Source organism: Myxocyprinus asiaticus, chromosome 12, assembly GCF_019703515.2.
Source record: "Myxocyprinus asiaticus isolate MX2 ecotype Aquarium Trade chromosome 12, UBuf_Myxa_2, whole genome shotgun sequence".
Lineage (NCBI taxonomy): Eukaryota > Metazoa > Chordata > Actinopteri > Cypriniformes > Catostomidae > Myxocyprinus > Myxocyprinus asiaticus.
In genome coordinates, this window is record NC_059355.1 from 40,942,318 (window position 1) to 40,966,006 (window position 23,689).

General features: G+C 36.6%; 1 protein-coding gene across 9 annotated transcripts in view; it reads left to right on the forward strand.

Annotated features, from left to right (window-relative positions):
* The window catches only part of LOC127449133 (neural cell adhesion molecule L1-like protein), a 143,375-nt gene that overhangs the window by 50,649 nt on the left and 69,037 nt on the right, over window positions 1-23,689 (forward strand). For 5 of the 9 annotated variants that reach the window (XM_051712337.1, XM_051712338.1, XM_051712330.1 and 2 more), the window contains exon 1: window positions 15,503-15,716. The exons of 1 other annotated variant lie outside the window; for it this stretch is intronic. The gene's annotated coding sequence lies outside the window, so the exon portion shown is untranslated. Of the gene's footprint in view, window positions 1-15,501; window positions 15,717-23,689 lie in introns of those variants that run through there. 3 more of the 9 variants (XM_051712331.1, XM_051712335.1, XM_051712339.1) reach the window with 3 other exon arrangements.

Here is a 23,689-nt window from a genome sequence, read left to right on the forward strand (position 1 = left end):
TAAATGAACATGAAATATGGATTTGCATTTAAATTATGTTATTATGTGAGAAGAAAGAGATTGCAGAGTCTCTTAAAACAGCTGAATTCCACCTCTGGTTTGCGTCAGAGATCTTTTGATGTTTATTTTGTTAAAATGACCATCTGACTGCTCATTATCCTACTTATGTCAAGATAATGAATGGACATGAAATATTGAATTGAGTTTAAATAATTGTATTAGCTTACTTGCAGAGATCACAGTATGGCACGAGAATTAGGAAAGATGACACGCAATACCCGGAAGACTGGTGAAATATCTTTTTATCCATAGATGTGCATCATTATTCAGACTTATCAGAGCTGGATGGCACAACTGACCAATCAGAATTGAGTATGTCATAGCCGTGTAATAAAATGACTGAAATTTCAGACGACTTCAAAATACTTTGAATATAATGCAAAAAATCTTTTGGACCACTTTTATGCTTTTACATCATAAATGCCACAAAAGTGTCTGACATTGGCAACAAAAAGCAGAGCTCTAAGTAACAAACAACAGCACTGCATTTTTTTTTGTTTGATTATTGAGAAAAAATAAAAAGCTTAAACCTAAATTGATCGACACACACACACACACACACACACACACACACACACACACACACACACACATATATATATTATTTTTATTTTATTTTTTTTTCCTCTTCCCTCGTTTCACTTTGCATGTAAGCTTTACCGCCGTTATTACCGGCTTATAACGTGTACAAGTGTTGTTCTCAAAGCTGTTTACATTTTGAAGTCAGAAGCAGATAATTATAAATCTCATGTAATTGTGTGTTTTTTGCGTTGTTGGATTTTTGAATAAGCTGTTATTTGATACATATGACTCATAATTTATGAGCTTGCTGTGCACGTTAAGCTCAGTGTCGACTGGGAGAGGCGCCTGTTAAACTTGCTGCTGATGTTTCTGCCTCACAAATCAACAGATTTGCACAGTAGTACTGTAGCACCAGGACATGACACCGTTGTTTGGAAAATTTGACAAACTGTACCGCTACAGTACAATCTGCTTGGCATTTGTCATCGATCTTCTCACCTATATACTGAAAGTGTGTTGCTTTTTTTCCTGTGAGTGCTCAGCACCGCCTCTAGGAGGAGGAGACTGTTCCGCAGCTCTCAATATTGCGCTGATTGGCTTTAATTACACTATAATGTGTTTGTTCATGTATCGTACAATACATATGGTATTGTATAGTAAGCGTTGTATCGTACGATACAATACAATGCTTTTTTACACCCCTAATGTACACCTATTTGTTTGAAAGCCATGGTGGTTATTTTAATGAATTTGTCTTCACAGCTTTGTGTTTGTATTGCACTCAGACAAAATACTTAAGGACAGCAGACTCTCTCTATTGTCGAGGTTCACTCTGGGGGAAATAGTTTATTGATTTCTGGGGTAACATGATTAAAATGGGTTTCGGGAAGACCCTGGTCCAACTTGTCAACGAAATGAGAGACTGGGGGCAATAAAGGAGCCACAAAGGAACAGGATGCTACTGATTTTTATTTATTTATTTATTTATTGACAATGAAATAAAACAACGGGATTCTGAAAGTTACCTTGACTGTTACTCAAGCCAGGTTTAATATCTCTGCAAAAGACATACACTGCCAGTCAAACATTTGGACACCTGCTCCTCTTTCTTTATTTTTACTATTTTCCACATGGTAGAATGAAAGTAAAGTCATCAAAAACTAATAAAAATAACACAGATTGAAGTATGGTAATTAAGTTGTGACCAAAAAATAAATAAATAATAATAATAATATTAATTTTAAAAAAGCAGATATTGTAGCTTATTTAAAGTAGCCACCCTTTGCCTAGATTACTGCTCTGCACATTTTTTTGGCATTCTCTCAATCAGCTTCATGAGGTATCCACCTGGGATGCCTGTAGTATCCATCTGGGATCCCTGTTAGTGTGCACCTCCCTTTTGAACACATACCCAAGAAGTGACATACCAAAACTAAAATGGTTGAAGTTTTCAAAGCCTTTGAACAACAGGCGTAATTGTGGTCTCTTTTGAAAGAAGATACATGGGAGTTTGTTGTCCAAAAGTCTGAATTATTATTATTATTATTATTATTATTATTATTATTGTTACATTTAGGGATGTCAATTTAACATGTTAATTTAGTGTGATGAATTAGATGAAATATAAAAAGCTTCAAAATTTGCACAATTATTGTCCCTTGCCCTGTACGTAAATTCTGTAGTGCAAGGATCCCAAGATGCTTGGAACTTTTTAACTTGACAGCTTCCTAAAAAAATGGCATTTATGACTAGAAACTTTGCCCGTCTGACAATTGAATACTGTACATAGACCATCAATTAAAAATAGTGTTATGTTTAGTGATATGAATATAAAACAATATTTGTACTTCTAAAGCCACATTTTGCACTGTCTAAATGATTTACTTGTCACAGTATATGTACAGTATATGATGTGATTATCAGAATTTTTATATTTATTTCATATTTTATTATATTTACAATTATTTAAATTTATATATACTGAATTATCATTATTTTGGGTGTTTTTTGGTAAACATTAATTGATGCAATTGATTGTGATTAATTAATTTACTGTAATTAATCAACACATCATGTTATTAATTTGATAAAAAGTTTAATCAATTGAAAGCCCACATTATATTAGTATATACTTATTAGTAGGGTCATAAAGAAAAATTGTTAGAAAACCTCAACATTTATTTGAAATGTATATCCATAAAATATTATTATAATTTATTTTTATTTTTTTTAATCATATGATACCTCACTATCCGGCACATAAATAAATAAAAATGATGATATATATAACATCATACACACACACACACACACACACACACACACACCTATATACAGTATATCTATTTATATTTGTCATGATTTTATATATATATATATATATAAAGTCTGTCCAAACTTTTGACTGGTAGTGTTGGTTCAACACACATATGTTCACTCCATACTTTGTTGGGGTGTCTAATCAGGAAGAATGATTACATGGTTGTTGATGCCATGATTGCACTGAGTGCCATCTGTGAATGTGACGGCCAGAGAAGAATCTGAGCTGTCTCAACCTTTCTCTCTCTCTCGGGTTGAGTTATTTCCAACCATATGGCACTCTAAGCCTTACCCAAAACTCAGCCAACAGTCAAGCACACTTAACTTTGCTAATTCCATTTTTAAAGACGAACATGGCAGTAGATGGCTTTTTAACCAGCTGCAGTGAACATGCAATATTTTTGTCTCTCAACACTTACAGATTGTATAATGAATGTCGGGTGTGTTTGATCCAACAGTTAATCTTGTCCTGTACGTTGGTGCCACTATAAACCTAAATCTGGAAGCAATTTTGCTGCTATTAAAGTGTCAAGGCTAATGTGGAACTGCATATAAACACAGGCAGTGGAGACAATTGGTATTTTATTAGAATGGCATATGGAGTTAGAGTTCATGGAGAGTTACACATCAGATAAACGATAATTATGATATGTTTGGAAGAGTTCAAAAGAAGGTGCTTGGCGGTAATCTCACTGAACTTCGGTGGCTCTGGATCAAATCCACCTGATAAATTATTTTAGGAAATTGACCTTACTTAAAATAAATACTCACTACAGCATTTTCTACCACTGCGCAAGGGGCAAGATTGATAAATGACATTTGATTTCAGTGACATAATCGATGGTAATAATTAGAGCAAGCCAAACATGCTGGGCTCTATTTTCGTGAGTGAGCAAAGTGCAGCGATACGCGCTATAACCATGCGTAACGTCTTATCCAATTTTTGTGAGAGCTCTAATTCTAAGTGCAATTTTTGTACCAGTGCAAAGCGCAAATGGGCGTGGGTGGGAGTGTTTGCGCTATTGTGGGTGTAGGCATGCAAACTGTGGGTGTATTGTATGAAAATGAAGTGGCACAAAGCGCATTTTGCTATTTTCCTGAGAAATAGGTTGTTGCGTTAAGACGTTTCAATACCACCTCTTAACTCAGCGCAAAGTTCAATTTCGGTTTCTGTATTTGCAGTTTGGAGATTCCACCAGCAGGTGATAATAAAGTTCATGTCCAAATTCTGAAAGTACAGAAGATCAAATAATATCCCTGACAATCGCAGTTTTTCAGGGGTAATCGCTTGAGATTTGTATGAAACTTTCTAGAGGTCAAGGTTTATTTTTTCAGTTATTTTTATTATTATTTTATTATATGTTTATATGTATTATTATTATTTATCATTTTTTTAATTGTATTTATGATTTGATTTGTAGCCTACTAGTAATTTTGATTTTTGTACCACATCGTTAGTTATGTACCACATCGTTAGTTATTTTGATTATATTTTCGTTTAGTTTAAAGTGTGATTTAAATTTAGAAATATTTTGGTTTATTCTGTTAGTGTTTGAATACATCCATTTAATTCTTTAAAATCAAAATCGACCAGTAGAAGTGAAGTGTGTGTCGATACAATCACTGTTAATACTAGCCATGATTTGTGTCATTAGATGAAAATGATTAATAATACTTACATTCCCTATAATTTAACTGAGCGTGCATCCAAATTCAGAAGATAATCACATTTTCTATGTGTATAAAAGCTTGTCACTGTCATAGAAAAATGCCTGGCATTCAAGGACACAGTTAATGCACATTTTCTATTCTTCTAATTCATTGCATGCAGTCCATTTACACTACCAACTTATTATGAATTTGCTGTCTTTGTTTATATCGCTGGTGCTTGAGGGAATGGACTGTATAAATAGAACACAGACAGTGGAAATCCCTGAGAAAAACCTCAGATTTCAATTGCATTTGATCCAGCCCATTTGTGCAGGCAATTTCGCCAAACCTACTTGCACCTAGACTTAGTGCATGCTTGCACGAAAATTCCAAAAATTCATGGCCACTGACTTTGCGCTTATTACTTATGGCATAGCACTGTGCTTAGTGCTAGCGCTCTTAAAATAGGGCCCGCTAACTCATCTACATTTTTGCCTCAGCAACAGCTTTACAATGAAAACTTACAGAAGAAAAAATTACAATTTTGAAAAACAATATTTGTATATCATAGGCTATATAGTGAAATATACAGTATATTGTGAATTATACAGTATAAATAGAGTGGCTCCATAATAAATTGTTTGGATACGTACAGTAAAGGGCTAGTTCAACCAAAAAATGAAAAGTCATTCATAATTTACCCACCCTCATATTGTTCCTAACCCGTATCATTTGAAAATGAATGAATGTCATTGCGTTAGATAACAAAATATCAAACCAAGTGGCATATATTTTAAAGAAATGTAGCACAAATGCATTTTTCAAGCCAAAATTTAACAAATTGAATTATAAAACAATAGATATATTGTTAAAAATAAAGACACAAAAACCATTCAAACTTTGTCCAAACTTAGTGGAACATGTCCATAGTAATTGTGATGAACTAAACTTGTGGTTATACACACAGACACACACACACACACACACACACATATCACACACACATATATATATATATATATATATATATATATATATATATATATATATATATATATATTATTTCTTTCACTTCAGTCTCCTTAAGTGTCCAAGTACTTTTTGGGGACACTGTATATCAGTTGTCATTGAACATGATAAGGAACACATGCATAAAGCTCCAATTTTGTTGGATCCATATTGCTCATCTCATAGTGTATTTGCCAAATACATTTCAAATCAGCTTTTCCCTTATAACGTTTCTAATTACCGTTTGTTTAGTTTATAAAAGTAACATAATTTGGCAGTTGTGTAAATCTGGAAAAGTCTCAGTTCTGTAATCATTGCATGCTGGATTAGCATTCACCCAGCAGGGGACCGTTCTTATTCGGTCTGGTGAACCAGGTTTGTCCTGCCCCTGACCTAGTACATGCAGTTTAGCAATCTTTATGCCTCAGCCTATATCACCAGCTTTGAGACACACTCTAAATGCTAGTGCATATATCATCCTGACATGCTGTAGGGCATTGATCAGGGCCCAGGTGAGCTCACTGTATAGGTTGTCAGTAGTGCCTGAAGGTTACAGGGGGGTTTCTTCCTATGGAGCAATGCACCTGTGCTCCCCTATTCCATGCCCTTCACTGTTTTGTGGTTTTTGCAGGTTGTGCATTTCCCCCACTCTGTCTGTACAGTTATGTGAAAATGTTAGATTGCCTCTTACTAGTTAATGTTTGGTATGTGAACATTAGGATTGTGCTGAAAAATTATGATTTTTCTCACGATATTGCATTAGGCTGTGCAGCATAGCTAAAAATATACAGTATATCTCAAACAGATATTTCAATATTTTTTAACTTTTTATGATATTTAATATCAATGATGATATTTACAAAAATATACATTGTAGAATTTACATTAAAAAACTGGCAACTCTGGTAAATAATACAGTGACCATATTTTCATCAGGGATGTCATTTTGGTGCCTGTGTATTTCACAGTTTACTACATGTATTGTCTTGTTAAACAAATCATTAGCGATGCACCGAAATTAAAATTTTAGGCAGAAACCGTAAATTCTGGGCACACTGGGCCGAAAACCAAAAATGAAAATGATTATTTTAAATTAGACTTTGTTTGGAATGATTTAACCAATTGTATATGTTATTATGAGGGATGCATCGAAACCACTGTTTATATAAGTACACATTTCATTATAAAAAAAGAGTAGACAAAAAAGAATTACATATTTTTTTTTTTTTTTTTTGCCTATTAAGGAAACCTTTATTCTTAACTATTCTGCTGGATAATGCAGCAAAATTAACAGGTTCTGTTGGCACTTCTCCCCCCCCACATTTTATGTGGACCTGGAATGTGGAATGTATCCTTTAGTGGATCTCTTATCTGTTCATTTTAGTTGTGATATCGCATTACTCCATAAATTTAAATATTATCGTAATTTAACATGAAAAATAATTATAATAATAATGATAAGCAATATTACACTGGAGTTGGCATTGGAGTTGGCATCAATTCATTCTCTGTGAAGTCCATCGTAGATATGACATTTACTGTATGAACTGACAAAAAAATGAATCAAACAACTCTAATGTCATGTGCTTATGAAGTTTAAACCAGAGACACTGTTAAAACAATCATACTTTCATACTCGCAAGTAGAGTACATTGTTGCCCAAGATTGTGACTCCTGTGTAAATATAGTCAATTTGGGTTTGGAACAACATTAGGGTGAATAAATGATTACAGAATTACATTTCTGGTGAGCTATCCCTTTAAAAATTTTGAGTAAAAGCTCAAAGAGTGATCACTGTATTTCTGCTTCAGATTTGGCTTCTGCGCCACATTTACTATGTAACAACTCTTAAAATCAGCATTTCTCAGTGTGGTCATACGCATTACATTGTATCACGAGGTAGTTGGCAATACCAGAGACTATTTAGCAGAGACGGGCCACTTCTATTAAAATGAATGGGATAAATTGGAATGCCCAATCAAGAAGCTCTAGCCATATGGCTCTAGTGCCCAATGGTCAACGGATGTAGAAAGGACGTTTTTAACATAATTTGAGCTAAAGAAGCACAATTTAGGATACCAGCGTTGTTCGATTTTACTGCTGATTTGAAATATGTTCTTTGTTTGTAATCTTGACCAACCATTTTTGAGATTTTGGTGTTTCCCCATTCAAGTAGATAGGAGCTGCACTGGCATGACTGGAAATAGTCTCCCGGGAGCATTCCAAAGATGGCCGCCAGTGGACTGACCTGCTAGAAAGACTTTGGTAATACCCAGTCCTAGTGGCTGTTTTAGAAAATAGACATTTTCTGTGGTCTGTATATGTCACTGTGGGCTAATTGTATTGCATGTATGGTGCATTATGCAACCATAATTTCCTTTTTTTTTCTAAATGGGTTTTGAGTCAAGTAAAATTTATTTTTAATAGTCATTGTGATTTGTAGTGCAGGCATGTTAACCACAGTACACAATATTATTTTGTCTGACCCCTATGCATAACCAAGGTGATTCACTCAAATATAGTTTATTCAATTACCCAGCAACAAAACAAACAACACACAAGTGGGTGTAGAACATGATAATGGCTGATCAAACAACCTCATCCAAAGCCTCCAAAGAAGTGCAAAAACAAAAGAGCGGTTTCTGACTGTGAACGGTGAATGAAAATTGAGGATTGAAAAAAAAAAAAAAAAGAGACAGAGAAAGAATGGCTGTGATCCCTTAGGCAGTCCCAAAACAATGTCAGGTTTGTTCGGCCTGCCTGGGTGCATGAAGACTAAGCTTGGTGGAACTGGCAGTTTGCCCTCTCGATCACTCTCTATACACCCTCCCGCCACTCTATTCTAGCCCTGTTGCTTTCAGGAAGAGCCTTGCCTATGAAGTTCATCAGCCCTCTGTCTGTTTTTGCATCCATAATGGCAGCTTCTTCCTCTGAGCACTTAAAAAGAAAATGCTGGGGACCGCAAGGGCCTCGTCAGTTTAGCACTGGCACAGTGGCTCTTTGAGTGTTCTCTCTGTCTGTCTGGCAATCTGCTCACACTATCATACAACCCTGTCTTCCTGTCAAACCCTGCCTCTGTCCCTCCTTCATGCAGGACGGGAGAGGATTTCAGGAGTCTTATTCACATTAGTGCCCATGCTTAGATGAATGGGCCCTTAGCAGAACAGTTTAGCATCAACAAAAGCTGTTATATTAGTTAGTGGTGCTTGCTAAGGCAAACATCACTACTTCTATAGAGTGTAACAGTTGGGTTCCAGAACTAAAAATCCTGTTTATTTTCTTAATAGGCAAATTGCTTTTTAACAAAAACGTATAAACCTTCAAAGACAGAGCTACAAAGAGCTCTGAGCATGTTAATCAATGGTACTGTATCTGATGAAGCCACACTCTACACACACACACACACACACACACACACACACACACAAAATCGTTGAGCAAACTTCAGTTCAACGCAATATGATGCAGTAAGATTTTTGGGTTCTCTCAATGGCATTTTAATAATTGCCCTCAGTAACATTGCTTTGTTTAGTCAATGTGAATTTTGTTTTGTTCACTAAATGCAAAAATTCTTGTTGAGAGAACTACTAATTTCTAGTTCAGCCAACTAACAATTCACACTATGAGAACATTCATTTTGTCACCATTTCAATTACTTTTAAATAAAGTTAAGCAATCTTTGCTTCTGAAGAGAGAGCTATTTCTTGCAAGTTAAGGCAGTATGTAAAATTGTTTGACATGGACACACAATAGTTCTCATCCATTAACACACAAACCTCAAAAATGGTGTCAACCAACAAACCTTTTTAAGTTAAAAGATGAGCTCCTAACATCACACATCTATTAACTAACAGTTGCAAAAAATAAATAAAATAAAATAAAATAAATAAAAAACAGCATAAATGAAGTCAGAAAACATCAAGAAATAAGCATGTAACATTAGCCACATAATTTATTAATGTTGCAATGCATGCTGGGAACTAACACATCAACAGTACTGTTCAATATGAAATTTTTGTTCAGACATCTCTGTTTGACTAGCTGGGACAACATTTGGGGGAATAGTGTTGGTCTAACATGTGTTTTATATAGATGCAAAGTAATTTACATTTTGAGTTTCTGTGGCTCAAAAACTCACATATGTTGGATAAAATGTAATTTCATTTTTTACTAATTTACACACTTTTCCTCATTATTTCAAGATAATTAAAAAAAAAAAAATCATATTTAATAGTGTAATTTATGGTAAAGAACTACACTAAAAGTCATAGAAAGCATGCACATCCAAACAATATAATGAATAAATGTGCATGACCAAAAACGTACGTCCACTAAAACTCCAGGAATGTCAGCACACTGTTGCTCACAAAAAAATGTATGAGCTCACCACAGAAATGAACAAACATGATGTTTCGAGCCACATGCTCTTCATCAGACTAAACTGACACTCACCAACACACCCATATATACACCTGTGTATACCAATCAAGAAATCACATGACAGTATCACATGACAACATCACATGCCCCTCCCCCCCCCAAAAAAAACTGAATATATAAACAACCATACATGTATATACAAAACAACTAAACAAACATCTAATACAACAATCACATCGATTTATAGTATATTTTTTATATAATAAATAAATAAAAAAATTATACTGAGCAATATTACAATTATTTACCATTAGTTTCTTAAAATCAATTATGCAATAGCTAAAACATCAGGTGAAAACACAATCATACTACATGTAAACACTAGAAACAGGTAAACACAAGTGTCAGAGTTATTTGTAGGATCTGTAGTTCAGATCATGATTACAAACTGCAAGCTTCTGACCTGATACAGCGGTTCAGACTTATGGTGATCTTTTGCTAAAAATTGGATTATGTCATCAGCTAATCGCTTCAAGCATATGTCCCAACATGAGTGCCTTAATAAAAGAACTTCAAAATCTACAGATACGATGGTTAGTTGTTATATACAATATTTTCCTCTCGCCAAACAAATTGAGTTTATTCTGAAGAAACATTGGTATATTATCAAGTGATCCATCCTTTAAGAGTTGTTTTAGCAGTTCCTCTCATATAGTATATAAAAGACCACTAATCTGCATGATATGGTAGTTAGGGTTGACTTGCCACCAACTACGGCTGCTTCTCATTTTTTAAGTGAGGTACCTTCTGGTAACTATCGGTTTGGTAGTTGCCAGCAGTGCAAATTTACTTACAAAACAAAAACTTTTAACCATCCTCATACGGGAATGTAATTTAGAATCAAGGGCGTGATATCGTGTAAGGCTACAAACATCATTTATATGGTTTATCTTATATTGGTAAGAAAAGTAGATCTCTTAAGGCTAGAATTTCAGAACATAGAAGTTCTATTAGAAATCACGATCCATGGTGACACATTTCACTTCAGAACTTCATCCAGTTTCTTAATTTAGATATATTGGTATTAAAGTTGTTAAACCACATCGGAGAAGGGATAATGTTAATACACAATTACTTTTTTTTTCAATTTGGAATGCCCAATTCCCACTACTTAGTAGGTCCTCATGGTGGTGTGGTTACTCACCTCAATCCGGGTGGCGGAGGACAAGTCTCAGTTGCCTCCGCTTCTGAGACCGTCAATCTTACAAGAACACCGCGCATTTTATCACGTGGCTCGTTGTGCATGACACCGCGGAGACTCCGCATGTGGAGGCTCATGCTACTCTCCACGATCCACGCACAACTTACCAGGTGCCCCATTGAGAGCGAGAACCACTAATCGTGACCACGAGGAGGTTACCCCATGTGACTCTATCCTCCCTAGCATCCTGGCCAATTTGGTTGCTTAGGAGACCTGGCTGGAGTCACTCAGAACACCCTGGATTCGAACACGCGACTCCAGGGGTGGTAGTCAGTGTCAATACACAATTACTAAAAGGAGCAATATGTAATGTATTTAATGTATTAAAGCATAAAATTATCATAATATGTTATCAGAGATTTAGGAAACATGCTAAGTTGAAATACTGGCTTCACCGAAAACAATTCTACAGCCAGTATATTCTACTTTGAAATGTCCGTTCTGGGATGGAATTTCTGTTTGTGTTTTGGCCTGTGTGATCCCGCCCACTGCCCATTTCCCAATAGTATATCGACACCCCGGGTTGCCAGATTTGAAACAAGTTAGCGGGCAAACACAGCGTGCTGCAGTCATGGAAGCCAGCAATACATCTAGCTAACATTGACAAAGTTATAAAAAATCCACATGAGCTGGTTTATAATTAGCAAACAGTAAAAACATTGCAAATGTATAAAGTAGCTGATCAACTTACAGTGTAAGGCTCTTCGCTTGCCATTGTCAGTTTGCTCGTTCCTGTTGCGTGTCCTCAACCTGGCAACCCATGTGAGCTTCGAGTCTGGGGAGGAGGGGGCAGGGGGAGACAACAATATTTTGAATTTGGACTGCAGTACTCATTGTAAATGCTTGATGTCAATGTTATATATTGCGCCTTTAAAAGAGAAGCATTCTGGATATTTACTCCTAATATTTTATCACCTAGAGGCCGTATTGAGGACTTTGATATACGTCTCTTTCTTTGACTCAGATCTGAACTCTTTTGTAAGACTGTGGGTACTGTAAGATTTTAAGATTATGTTCTAGGATTTGTGTAACTGACTCATCATTTGAGTTAACTCAGACTCTTGTGTTTACCTGTTTCTAGTGTTTACATGGTAGTATGATGGTGTTTTCACCTGATGTTTTAGCCATTGTATCATTGATTTTAAGAATTTTAATTCTATTGTTCAGTATAAAAATGATTATTAGTATATACACTACCAGTCAAAAGTTTGAAACATTTGACCGAAATGTTTCTCATGATCTTAAAAATCTTTTGATCTGAAGGCGTATTCTTAAATGTTTGAAATTAGTTTTTTAGACAAAAATATAATTAATATTATATATTATATATTAATAGTAATATTTAATAAAAATAAAAAAACGTTTTTGAAATTGATGACTTGGACCAAATAATAAATAAAAGCAGCCAATATGTGCCCAGCATGTAGATGGGAACTCCTTCAATACTGTTTAAAATGTATCCCAGGGTGATACCTCAAGAAATTGGTTGAGAAAATGTCAAGAGAGCATTTCTGAAAATTCTAGGCAAAGGGTGAGTACTTTAAGATGCTAAAATATAACACAGTTTTGATTTATTTTGAATTTTGTTTAGTCACAACATAATTCCCATAGTTCCATTTATGTTATTCCATAGTTTTAATGACTTTATTATTATTCTAAAATGTGAAAAAAAAGAAAATGATAATAAAGAATGAATAAGTGTTTCAAAACTTTTGACTATATATATATATATATATATATATATATATATATATATATAAAAATATATGTGATTGTTGTATTAGATGTTTGTTTAGGTACAGTATATTTATACTATATGTATGGTTGTTTATATATTCAGATTTGTTTTAGGGTTGTGTTATGTTATCATGTGATACTGTCATGTGATTTCTTGATTGGTATACACAGGTGTATATATGGATGTGCTGGTGAGTGTTCATTTAGTCTGATGAAGAGCATGTAGCACGAAACATCACGTTTGTTTATTTCTGTGGTGAGCTCATACATTTTTTTGGGAGCAACAGTGTGCTGACTTTCCTGGATTTTTTTTTTTTTTAAAGAACTACACTACCCATGATCTTGAGGGGAAACAATCCACCAATCAAAGAATCATGGCAAACAAAGTGCTGCAAATGATCTCTGAAGCGACCGCTCTCTTCCATGATGCACTGTGAATGATGCAGTCAAGTCGATCTATATACATTCTCAAACTATGTATATATATATATATATATATATATATATATATATATATATATATATATATATATATATATATATGAATACTTTGCCATAAACTTTCAGTATATTAATGTTTCTATACATACAATTAACAACTTTAAATCACTTGTTTTATATTTTTCCATCATTTTAATTCAATTTCATCATTTGCAATGCTTCATGTGTTTTGTAGTTCATGCCCTTATGAAAGACTTTAAAGTCACAGTCTTGTACCTTTTTCTTTTTGTCCCATTTTCAAATATATATATATATATATATATATATATATATATATATATATATATATATATATATATATATATATATATATATATTTGCTTCAGATCAAAGTTTGTAATGTTGTTGGTTTGATTTATGGCTTACAGGTCTTTCATTAAGGATTTTATAAAAAGAAAAAAAAAATGAAAGGTAAAATACTTAGAACAACTTTGCAAATGCGCAGCAACACTTAACAGCAATCCACAACATCCTGCATCGTTGTGGCGAGTTTTGCACACAAAAAAAACACTACAAATCAAGTGTTTTCTATTACCCTGTTTCCATATTTTTGTGTGTATGGAAGTAATCATGCTTAATTTACTCAATTAACATTAAGGGAATGTTAAACAGGGAAAGGGAAAATAGTTTTGGCTGAATAAAATGCACACTTAAGAGATTAATTATCCGGATTGGACGCCCAGATCAAAACATCTGTCGGAATGTTGGGCAAAAATACCACATGGAAGAATATGTGGAGATCAGTCATGCGTTGCATGCAGTCTCCAACACTGTATTGGGTGCAAGTCTCAGATGATGAAATTAATGGTACTTTCCAATAGCAAGCACATGAATGAATCCATTTTAATTGAATTTTAATTAAGACTGTTTATGGCACCTGTAACTTTAATGATGTTCCTTGTAATTGATGGCACATTGTATGATCTCACTACCTCACACGAAAAGCGCTTGACAACCCACGAAGAGTATCATTTCCTAATACTAATGATATTTTTTTACCTAAATAGGCAAGGTTCCATTTAACATGTCTTTGGTGGATCTGAAGCACCTACATCTGCATAATTGAAGGAAACGTGTCAACCCCCTCCCCGTTTTCACTCTCAACCTCCCCCTCACCCAGAGTCATTCACCCAATTGCACATCATACATCACCTTGAGCCTGTTCCACCCTCAGTATTGGGGGAGAGGGGCGTAACATTTGTCGGTCAGTTATGACCGTGTCCTGCCCTGTGCTGTTTGCTCAGTCTGCAAATCACATAGTCCCTTGGTATCTCGTCCCATTTGTGAGGTACAGATTAACTTTTGCTGTCCACCGACTAATGCCAATCAGGTGGAGACAGGTTATGTGCACAGAGACCATTTGTAAGCATGATAGTGGCATTTGTTTTGTCTTGTGCGATTTGTGTAGTTAATAATGTACCATATTGTTTCCGAGCATCCATTAATTGAAGTAATTTAAATTCACCAAGAATATCCTAAGACCTTAACGTAATTATTACTTTTGCAGACCATTAAGCTGGACAGATATATAAAACACTGAAAAATCTTTAAAACTATAAAGTACTTAATAATATTTACACATATTATATTTGATATGTGTTTAATTTCTTCTATATCTTCAGTTTGGCTTAGACTAGAGTCTGTATGGGGGGTTCCTAGGCTGGACTAATGTTTTGCTCACATTAGATCAGTGTATAGCTCTCTGAAAGATGTGTTCTGTAGTTTCACGATACATACAACTGTCTTTAAAATATCTGAAAGAAACACTAAAATAAATCCAAATTAACCCTATTTAACCATAGTGTCAGACTCACAATAGGTAAAACATGAATCTTGACATCCATGGCACAAAACATAGACAAGTCTCCCTATGCCTAGTACTTGAAACACAACTTCTCTATCCAGAATTCCTGCATTCTCATTCATTATCTCTCTCTCCCTCTCTCTGTGTGTCTCTTGTTCTTTGTACACTCCATGTGAAAAGCGGGAGCTTTGTGGGAGTGATTGTCACTCATTTAATGAGCTTCTTTGCCAAGTGAGAGGCTTTGGCAACATATGTCTCCCTAGTGCCTCTCGCTCTGCACCGCTCAGTATGTCAGTGATGGAGCTCTCTCTCTCTCTCTCTTTCTCTCTCTCTCTCCCGCGTCTGCTGTAGTAGCCGTTTCTCTGGATTTCCTCAGCACTCTCTGTATTTCACGCCTGTGGGATTAAATTGTGCAGAATAGGAAGGTTCCTCAGACCTCCTGAGGAAGAACGGACAACAATGATTCCGATTCCTGTGAGTATTTAGTCTTCTTTTTGATAGGTTTGTTTGATCTTGTTACAAAGGCAGTCCAGTAGAAGGAATTACTACTGTACTAATGCTACTGTAGTGGTGTGTGTTGTGACCCCCACACGTGTGTTAACAGGGAGGGCTTGGACAGTGTGAGATATCTAAAATGAATGTTTATCTATAATCAAATACTTATACTTAAATACATTTAGGCTCAATTTATGAAAATGTAGATTATTTAATTATATTTAAAGAATTCGGTTTAATCCAATTTTTTGTACAATTTAAAGACACAAATTATAAAAGTAGAATGAAATACGTGTAAAATTGTTGTTTAGTTGTTTTTTTTAATACCTGATCCTGATACCAATATCTAGAGAACATTATGCCAATATATAACACAATTTAATGATAGCAAATAAGATTTAAGACACAAATAAGACACTTATTTTACACAATATTTGCTAAAAAAAAAAAAATCACTAATAAAAAGATATTTGAAAACAGAAAGTTTGCCTCATTCATAGAGAAGGCTGTTTGAAAATTTGAAAACTTAAACTAGATGGAACAGCCACAGTTAATCTAGAAATTGGTTGAAATATATTGGTCTATCAGTAATATAGTGCAACCTTTGCTGTTTATGCATTTTTTATTTATTTTTTTTTTTTTAAATATCCGTGTCAAATGGGAATAAAATGACTGACACTCAATCGTGTTTTGGCTTAATAAACTCTTAGTTCTTGATTTCTAAGTTATATTTTCATAACATTGGTTATTTAGAAAGATGGGTAATGGAACTGATTTCTTTCCTGGATAACTTGATTCACAATCAATGGGCTTTTTTACATGAACAATCTGTCTTTCAATTGTTTTTACCTTTTTATGAGGTGCTGAAAGTATGTTTGTAATAAAAATACAAGCAGTTTTTGTATTTTGCTGGTTCTTGGCTTTGATTTTAGACTGGTTTAAAACTGGATAGGACATGTAACTCTAAAACTTGGCTGTGTCATGTTGTTTCATAACACTCTGAATATAAGTGCTAATGGTTTAGAGCAATGAAAATATGTAGAAATCTAGAATGTTTTAAGCTTCCGACAGAACTGTCAAATAGCTCCTTTAAAATGAGCTCATCCAGATGTTAATGAACCAGTTGAAACATGTTCTGAATTAATAGCCCGTATGAATCACATTTTCAACACAACACAAAAGTCAATGGTCACAGGTGTACCAGTGTTTGGAAAATGTAAGGAGGGGAATTAGCATAGTATTTACTTTATGACAAACAATAGATTTTTTTCTTAGCCTTGGGAATAAATATTCTGCCTACAGCTGAAAAAAATAAAAATAAAAAAAGTAAATTAGCTTTAGATTTGTCTGCGGAAGGAGATAATCTTGGACACAAGTTCCATTTATCTTGTCTGGCTATTGCCAAGTTTATATCCTGGGAGACTGCCAACATCCGTCAGATCTGAATGAACGTAGCCAGGGCTTTCGCTGAATCAGTTCCCACAAAATAACACCCCTGTCCCCCTGGTGTGCCTGTTTCCATTCTCCCCTACTTCAGAGCACTCAACACGGATCACAGCCTAAAATGATCACTGTCCAGGGCACGCAGAATTCCACTTGTCTCAAAGATAGAGGGTAATGAAAAAATAATAATAAAAGTCAAGACACAAAAGAGAATTTCTCACTCACACTCGCACAGCCAGGCCTTTCTCGCTTGTCCTTGAAATGGCACATATGTACAGGGACATTTTGAAAGTCTCTCTCTCTCCCTCCCCCTCCTTCCAACTTGACAGCACATCTGTGATTGCTGAACATTTGAACGATCTCTTTCATTCCTCACAGCCGTCTTCTGTGACCTTATCCGTATGGACAATTTGTTCTTTTGGTGCTCCGAGATTGCGCTTTCTACAGTCAAGCCAAACAACACATCTCTAGAACATTGCATTTTGGCATTCTGGACATGATGATTTCCTAAACATGATTTTAAAGACCCCATGAATTTAAATTAAGAATTTTTCTGAATTAGTCCATATGTGTTAGCTTTAAGGCCATCTTTGCTAGTATACTCCAAAAATGTACTGCAGATATACACATTTAAAATGAACTCTGTCTCTTCCAATTAAATGGACAGAAATATTGACGGCTCATCTTGCACTACATAGATTTTTGTCCCTCCCCCTATTACCACCTGTATCTGACTAGCAATTGGCAATTTGGCAAATCATGATTCATGGGGGGAATTTGTACGTTGCTGCAACTTTTATAAATTTTAAAAGTTCCTTTATGCTTTTGAGTCTGTTTGACAAAGTTCAGTTTGTAGTGAACCATGCCTGAGTGTGCTTTGTATAGTTCACAATTAGAATGAAAGCAAGACATCTTAACTTGTGAACATGGACTACTGCTGAAGACAATTTGCATCGTTGCACACTTATCATAGTATGTACTTATTTCTCATATCTGCTTATCTACCAAGTGTGACTCTCCAAGTGTATAAAGGTTTTAAAGGACACCACCAATCTTCTCTGTGGAAAAGACCATCTTTGCTAGTCACCAGCATTTGCTGGTGTATTGGTTTCCCCACTAGATTATTTCACTAACTTAACTTGCAAGACTTCCTTGGTCAACCAGCATTATCAGAAAGATCATGCTGGTGTACCAGCATTATTACTGGTAAATAGCACAGCTAGACCAGCATTAACCAGCATAAACCAGCCTGGACCAGTATGGAAATTATAAACTGGTCTTTTTTCAGCAGGGTCTGCCACAAATATGGTCCAGCAGTCCCAATAGACAGTCAACTGTCAGTGCAGTAAGTAGTGCTCCAAGATGGCGCTGAGTGTGGCTGCTGCGCTGCAAGCTCCGACCCAATATTGCAGTTTTTTGTTTTTTTTTTGTCTACAATTATTATGTTTTTTGTCTTGGATGTTGCCTGCCTTATTGTCTACGATAGCCAAACACTTTTGGACATTGGTTCTGCAATAGCACACCGAAAACCGGACTTTAAATACCTCAATGCCGACCCGCTGTATACAAACACGACAGCGGAGCCCTTTGTCTGGCAGCCCGGCTGTGGAAACGCAGCCAGAAAAGGGGAAGGAGAGCCGGCGTTCTCGTCAGACTAAGACGTCGCGCAATTCAACCCCCGCTACCCAGAATTCTACTGGCAAATGTTCAGTCTCTAGACAACAAGTTCTGCAAGCTGAGAGCGTGGATCTCTTTCCAACAAGAGACTGCTGCATTATCTGCCTTACAGAAACTTGGATGTCTGCGGAGATTCCAGACTCAGCCATTGAGCACGTGGGGTTCTCCGTGCACCGAGTGGACAGAGTGAAAGACCTCTCAGGAAAAGCAGAGGTGGTGGTAAATGTTTTATGATCAACAAATCCTAGTGTGATCAGAGGAGCACACATTCTATCAAGTGTTTCTGCTCTCCTGATCTGGAATTTCTCATGTTTCTGTGTCGGCCATTCTGGCTACCGAGGGAATTCACAGCGGTCATTATTACAGCTGTGTACATCCCCCGACAAGCTGACACAGACCGGGCACTCAAGGAACTGTATGAGAGTATAAGCAAGCCGGAAACCGCTTGCTTATAATCAGAATGATCCAGTGCTGGTCGGACCAATCAGATTCTACACTTCAAGACTGTTGTGATCACGCGGACTGGGAGATGTTCCGTTCCGCCTCTGATGACGACATTGAAGTCTACGCTGATAGTTACGCTAAGCCAGTTATGCCTATGCCATCAGAGCAGCAAAATGCCAGTACAGGGACAAGATTGAAGGACAGTTCAACACCACTGACTCTAGAAGCATGTGGCAGGGAATTAATATCATCACGGACTTCAAAGGGAATAAAAACTCTGCTGTGAACACCGCTGCCTCTCTCCTGGATGAGCTTAATACTTTTTATGCTCGTTTCGAGGGAAACAACACCGCCCTCGCGGAGAGAGCTCTCGCGGACGAAGCTACAGAGTTTTGTTCAATCTCCATCTCTGTAGCGGATGTAACCTGATCCTTCCGACGGGTGAATATCCGTAAAGCCGCGGGTCCAGATGGCATTCCGGGCCACGTCATCAGAGTGTGCGTGAACCAACTGGCTGGTGTTTTTATGGACATTTTCAACCTTTCCCTCTCCTTGTCTGTGGTCCCCACATGCTTTAAAATGTCCACCATTGTGCCTGTACCAAAGCAATCCAAAATCACTTGCTTAAATGACTGCCGTCCTGTTGCTCTGACCCCCATCATCAGCAAATGCTTTGAGAGGCTAATCAGAGATTACATCTGCTCTGTGCTGCCTGCCTCACTGGACTCACTGCAGTTTGCATACCGCAGCAACCGCCCCACTGATGATGCCATTGCATCTACACTACACACTGCTCTCTCCCACCTGGAAAAAAGGAACACATATGTGAGAATGCTGTTTGTAGACTACAGCTCAGCATTCAACACTATAGTGCCCTCCAAGCTTGATGTGAAACTCCAGGCTCTGGGCTTAAACAGCTCGCTGTGCAGCTGGATCCTGGACTTCCTGTCAAGCAGATGCCAGGTGGTCACTGACCCTCAACACTGGAGCCCCGCAGGGCTGTGTTCTCAGCCCACTCCTGTATTCCCTGTACACACATGACTGTGTGGCAACACACAGCTCCAATGCCATCGTTAAGTTTGCTGATGATACGACGGTGGTAGGTCTGATCACTGACAATGATGAAACAGCCTACAGAGAGGAGGTGCACACTCTGACACGCTGGTGTCAGGAGCACAACCTCTCCCTCAATGTCAGTAAAACCAAGGAGCTTGTGGTGGACTTCAGGAGAAAAGACAGAGAACACAGCCCCATCAGCATCAATAGAGCACCGGTGGAGAGGAACTTACATGGTCCGTCCACACTGAGGCCGTTGTGAAAAGGCTCACCAGCACCTCTTCTTCCTGAGACAGCTGAGGAAGTTTGGAATGAACCACCACATCCTCACACGGTTCTACACCAGCATTGTAGAGAGCATCCTGACTGGCTGCATCACCGCCTGGTACGGCAACAGCACCACCCTCAACTGCAAAGCCCTGCAAACTGCGAACTCCAGGACATCTATACCAGGCGGTGTGTGAAAAAAGCTTGGAGGATCATCAGAGACTCCAGCCACCCGTGCCATTGGCTGCTCTCACTGCTACCATCAGGCAGGTGGTATCGCAGCATCAGAACCCACACCAGCCAACTTCATGACAGCTTCTTCCCCCAAGCAATCAGACTTTTGAACTCTTGATCGCTGACAATACATATATCAGCACCGCAATTTATTAGCCTCAGACTGGACCCACATTTTATACTTCACTTAATAAAACACTGGCAACTGACTATAAACCGACAGCTGAATGTCAACACAACACTTCATATTTATTTCCACTGATTACATTGGGGGGGTTACAGTGTATTTTCATCGTATACAGTCTTCTTATTTTGTGTATACTGTATATTGTATATTATTAGGTGTATATTGTATATTGTGTTGTGTAACAAGATGTATAAACTGTGTTATGTGTAAATCAGATGTTTATTGTAATTGTCATATTGCTATGTTGCTTGGATATGCACCAAAGTCTTTCACCCACTGTGGCACTTGTGTATATGGTTGAGTGACAATAAAGGGATTTGATTTGATTGGACTTTTTAGGAAACAACATTAATTGCAAATATACATTTTTCTTTGGCCATCAACTATGCAAAACAGACAAGATAGATATAAATAAAATGGTTTATGGTGTGTGTGTCCCTTGGTTTTCACCTCGTATTGGTTTTTGCCTGACAAGAACATTTATGAGAGAAAGTAGGACCTTTTTCCACTGGGGAACCCAGTCCATAAAATCAAGAAAAGCATGTAACAGGTTGATGATCAGGAAGCAGTCTTGGTTTGATGGTGCTTTTAAAATAAATTGCACTGTTGGCCAGGGACACGTTAATCTCTGTCAGTGCAGTTCACCAGGGTCACAAGGTCATCCACCATCTCTCCAGTGGGGACCTAAGGTCAGGAGCAGCTCCGTTCATTGATTATAGTTCTCTTGCTCACACTCTCACTCTCTTTTCTCATCCTTTTCTCTCTTGCTCTCCTTCATATTCCATCTATATGTCTGTGTCGATACACCTGCGTGTCATTCTACATTTTGCTCTTCCCTTCTCCCACTCCATCAAAAAACAATCTCTCCACTTCTTCATGAAGCAAGTTCATGATCCACACCCACACTATATCTCACCCCCATCCATCTACATTTTATCTGCTTCATTCACTCCCACATGCCTCTCCCATCCGCTGTCAATTGACAGAGATGGTTTATGACTTCTCCTTTCCACAATCTTTCTATTCTATTCCACCAGCCTACATCTTTCTATTCTGTGTAGCTGCTCTTTTCCATACAATGAAAGAGAATGGCGTTCACGACTGTTCTTGGTCCCTATTCACTTTCAGTGTATGGAAAAGAGCAACTTGAAAATTCTGCTAAATAGTTCTGTTCCACAGAATATAGAAAGCCATAGGGGTTTGAAATGATGTGAGGGTGAGTAACTGTTGACATTTAAGCTACATTTTTAGCTTAAACGTGTATAATTATAGGGTAGCAAAATGCTGTATTGCTGTTTTTGTAACCTTGTATCACATGTGCAGCTTTTCAGTTAAGTGAACTGAGGCAATAATCAAACATAAATAATACAATAATTATTTAAATGACAATTTTCATCACAAGTTAGAGTTTTCAACTCAGTGTTCTCTAGTTTTTCTGGGTGGTATTTTGTTTAAATGTATCTGTTCAAATTCTCATTAAAAATTCAGTTTTACCCAAATTGAGATCCTCATTGTTGTGCCCTAATTGCAAAAATAAATTAATTAATTAAAAAACTAAACAAAATAAAATAAAATAATTATATATATATATATTAAATATGCAAAAAATATATATTTTCTTATATAGTTATGTTTAAAAAGGTATTTCTATTTTTAGCAATATGTTAGTATTACTTTTTCAAATGAGTATTGACTGTAGTTTCACTTCTTTCAAACATAAGGTGCTTGTTGCTCAACAAAAGACACAGTTTCAAAGTAACTTCCACTACACTGGTAAGCATGCAGCTCCATTCCTCCCCATTCCTGCATTCTTCATCCCTTGTCCCAGCCCATCGTCTCGTTCAGGCTGCTGTATTATTAATGGGCTGGTAATCGAGCTGTTTTCTTTCTGGCATGCATGTTAAAGCAAATTGAAATGGAGTCAAATCTCAATGAGGCATAGTTATTATTTAATATAACCCCCACTTCTTTATCTCATTTAGATTCTTGTCTGTGCTTTGCAGTGGCACAGAAGTTTTAATAATATATAAGTTGTGTAGCTGATGCCTGTTAAAGGTGGTATTTATGAATTATTTATATAGCTATTTAACTGTGATGTGCTAAGGGCTAGCGAGTCAGAACTGTGAAGTGTAGTAACTCTGATGGTGGGTCAAGTCAAGGCAATATCACACTTTCCAACAACTCACATGCAGATGTTTGAAGATTAATGGACAGTTTTTGATTTTGGAATGATGATTTGCATACTGCACTATAAAGGAAAGACACAGTAACTATGAAAACACTGAAACTGAGAAAAAGGGTTTCAAAGCTTCTTGATTGTCCAGCCAAATGTGGATTATAAAATTTTTACACTCTGTTTTCTCTGAATCTGAGCATAGTTGAGACATACCCCTGTCTGCCACAGGACATATCATAGCCTAAGAGACAGATTCTGCTCATAACTCAATTTTGATAAAATGTGTAGTTATTGCATTTTGTCTTTGCAGACCAGTGTAATTTGAATGTTCCTTTATTAAGATAAATATAATGTACTCTTGAAATATAACATCTTTAAAGTCAATATGAAATCTTAATCAACATTCTGCGTTCTACAGTAGGTCTTATTGAGAGTGAGAAAAAAAGAATTTAGCCTAATAATATGCCC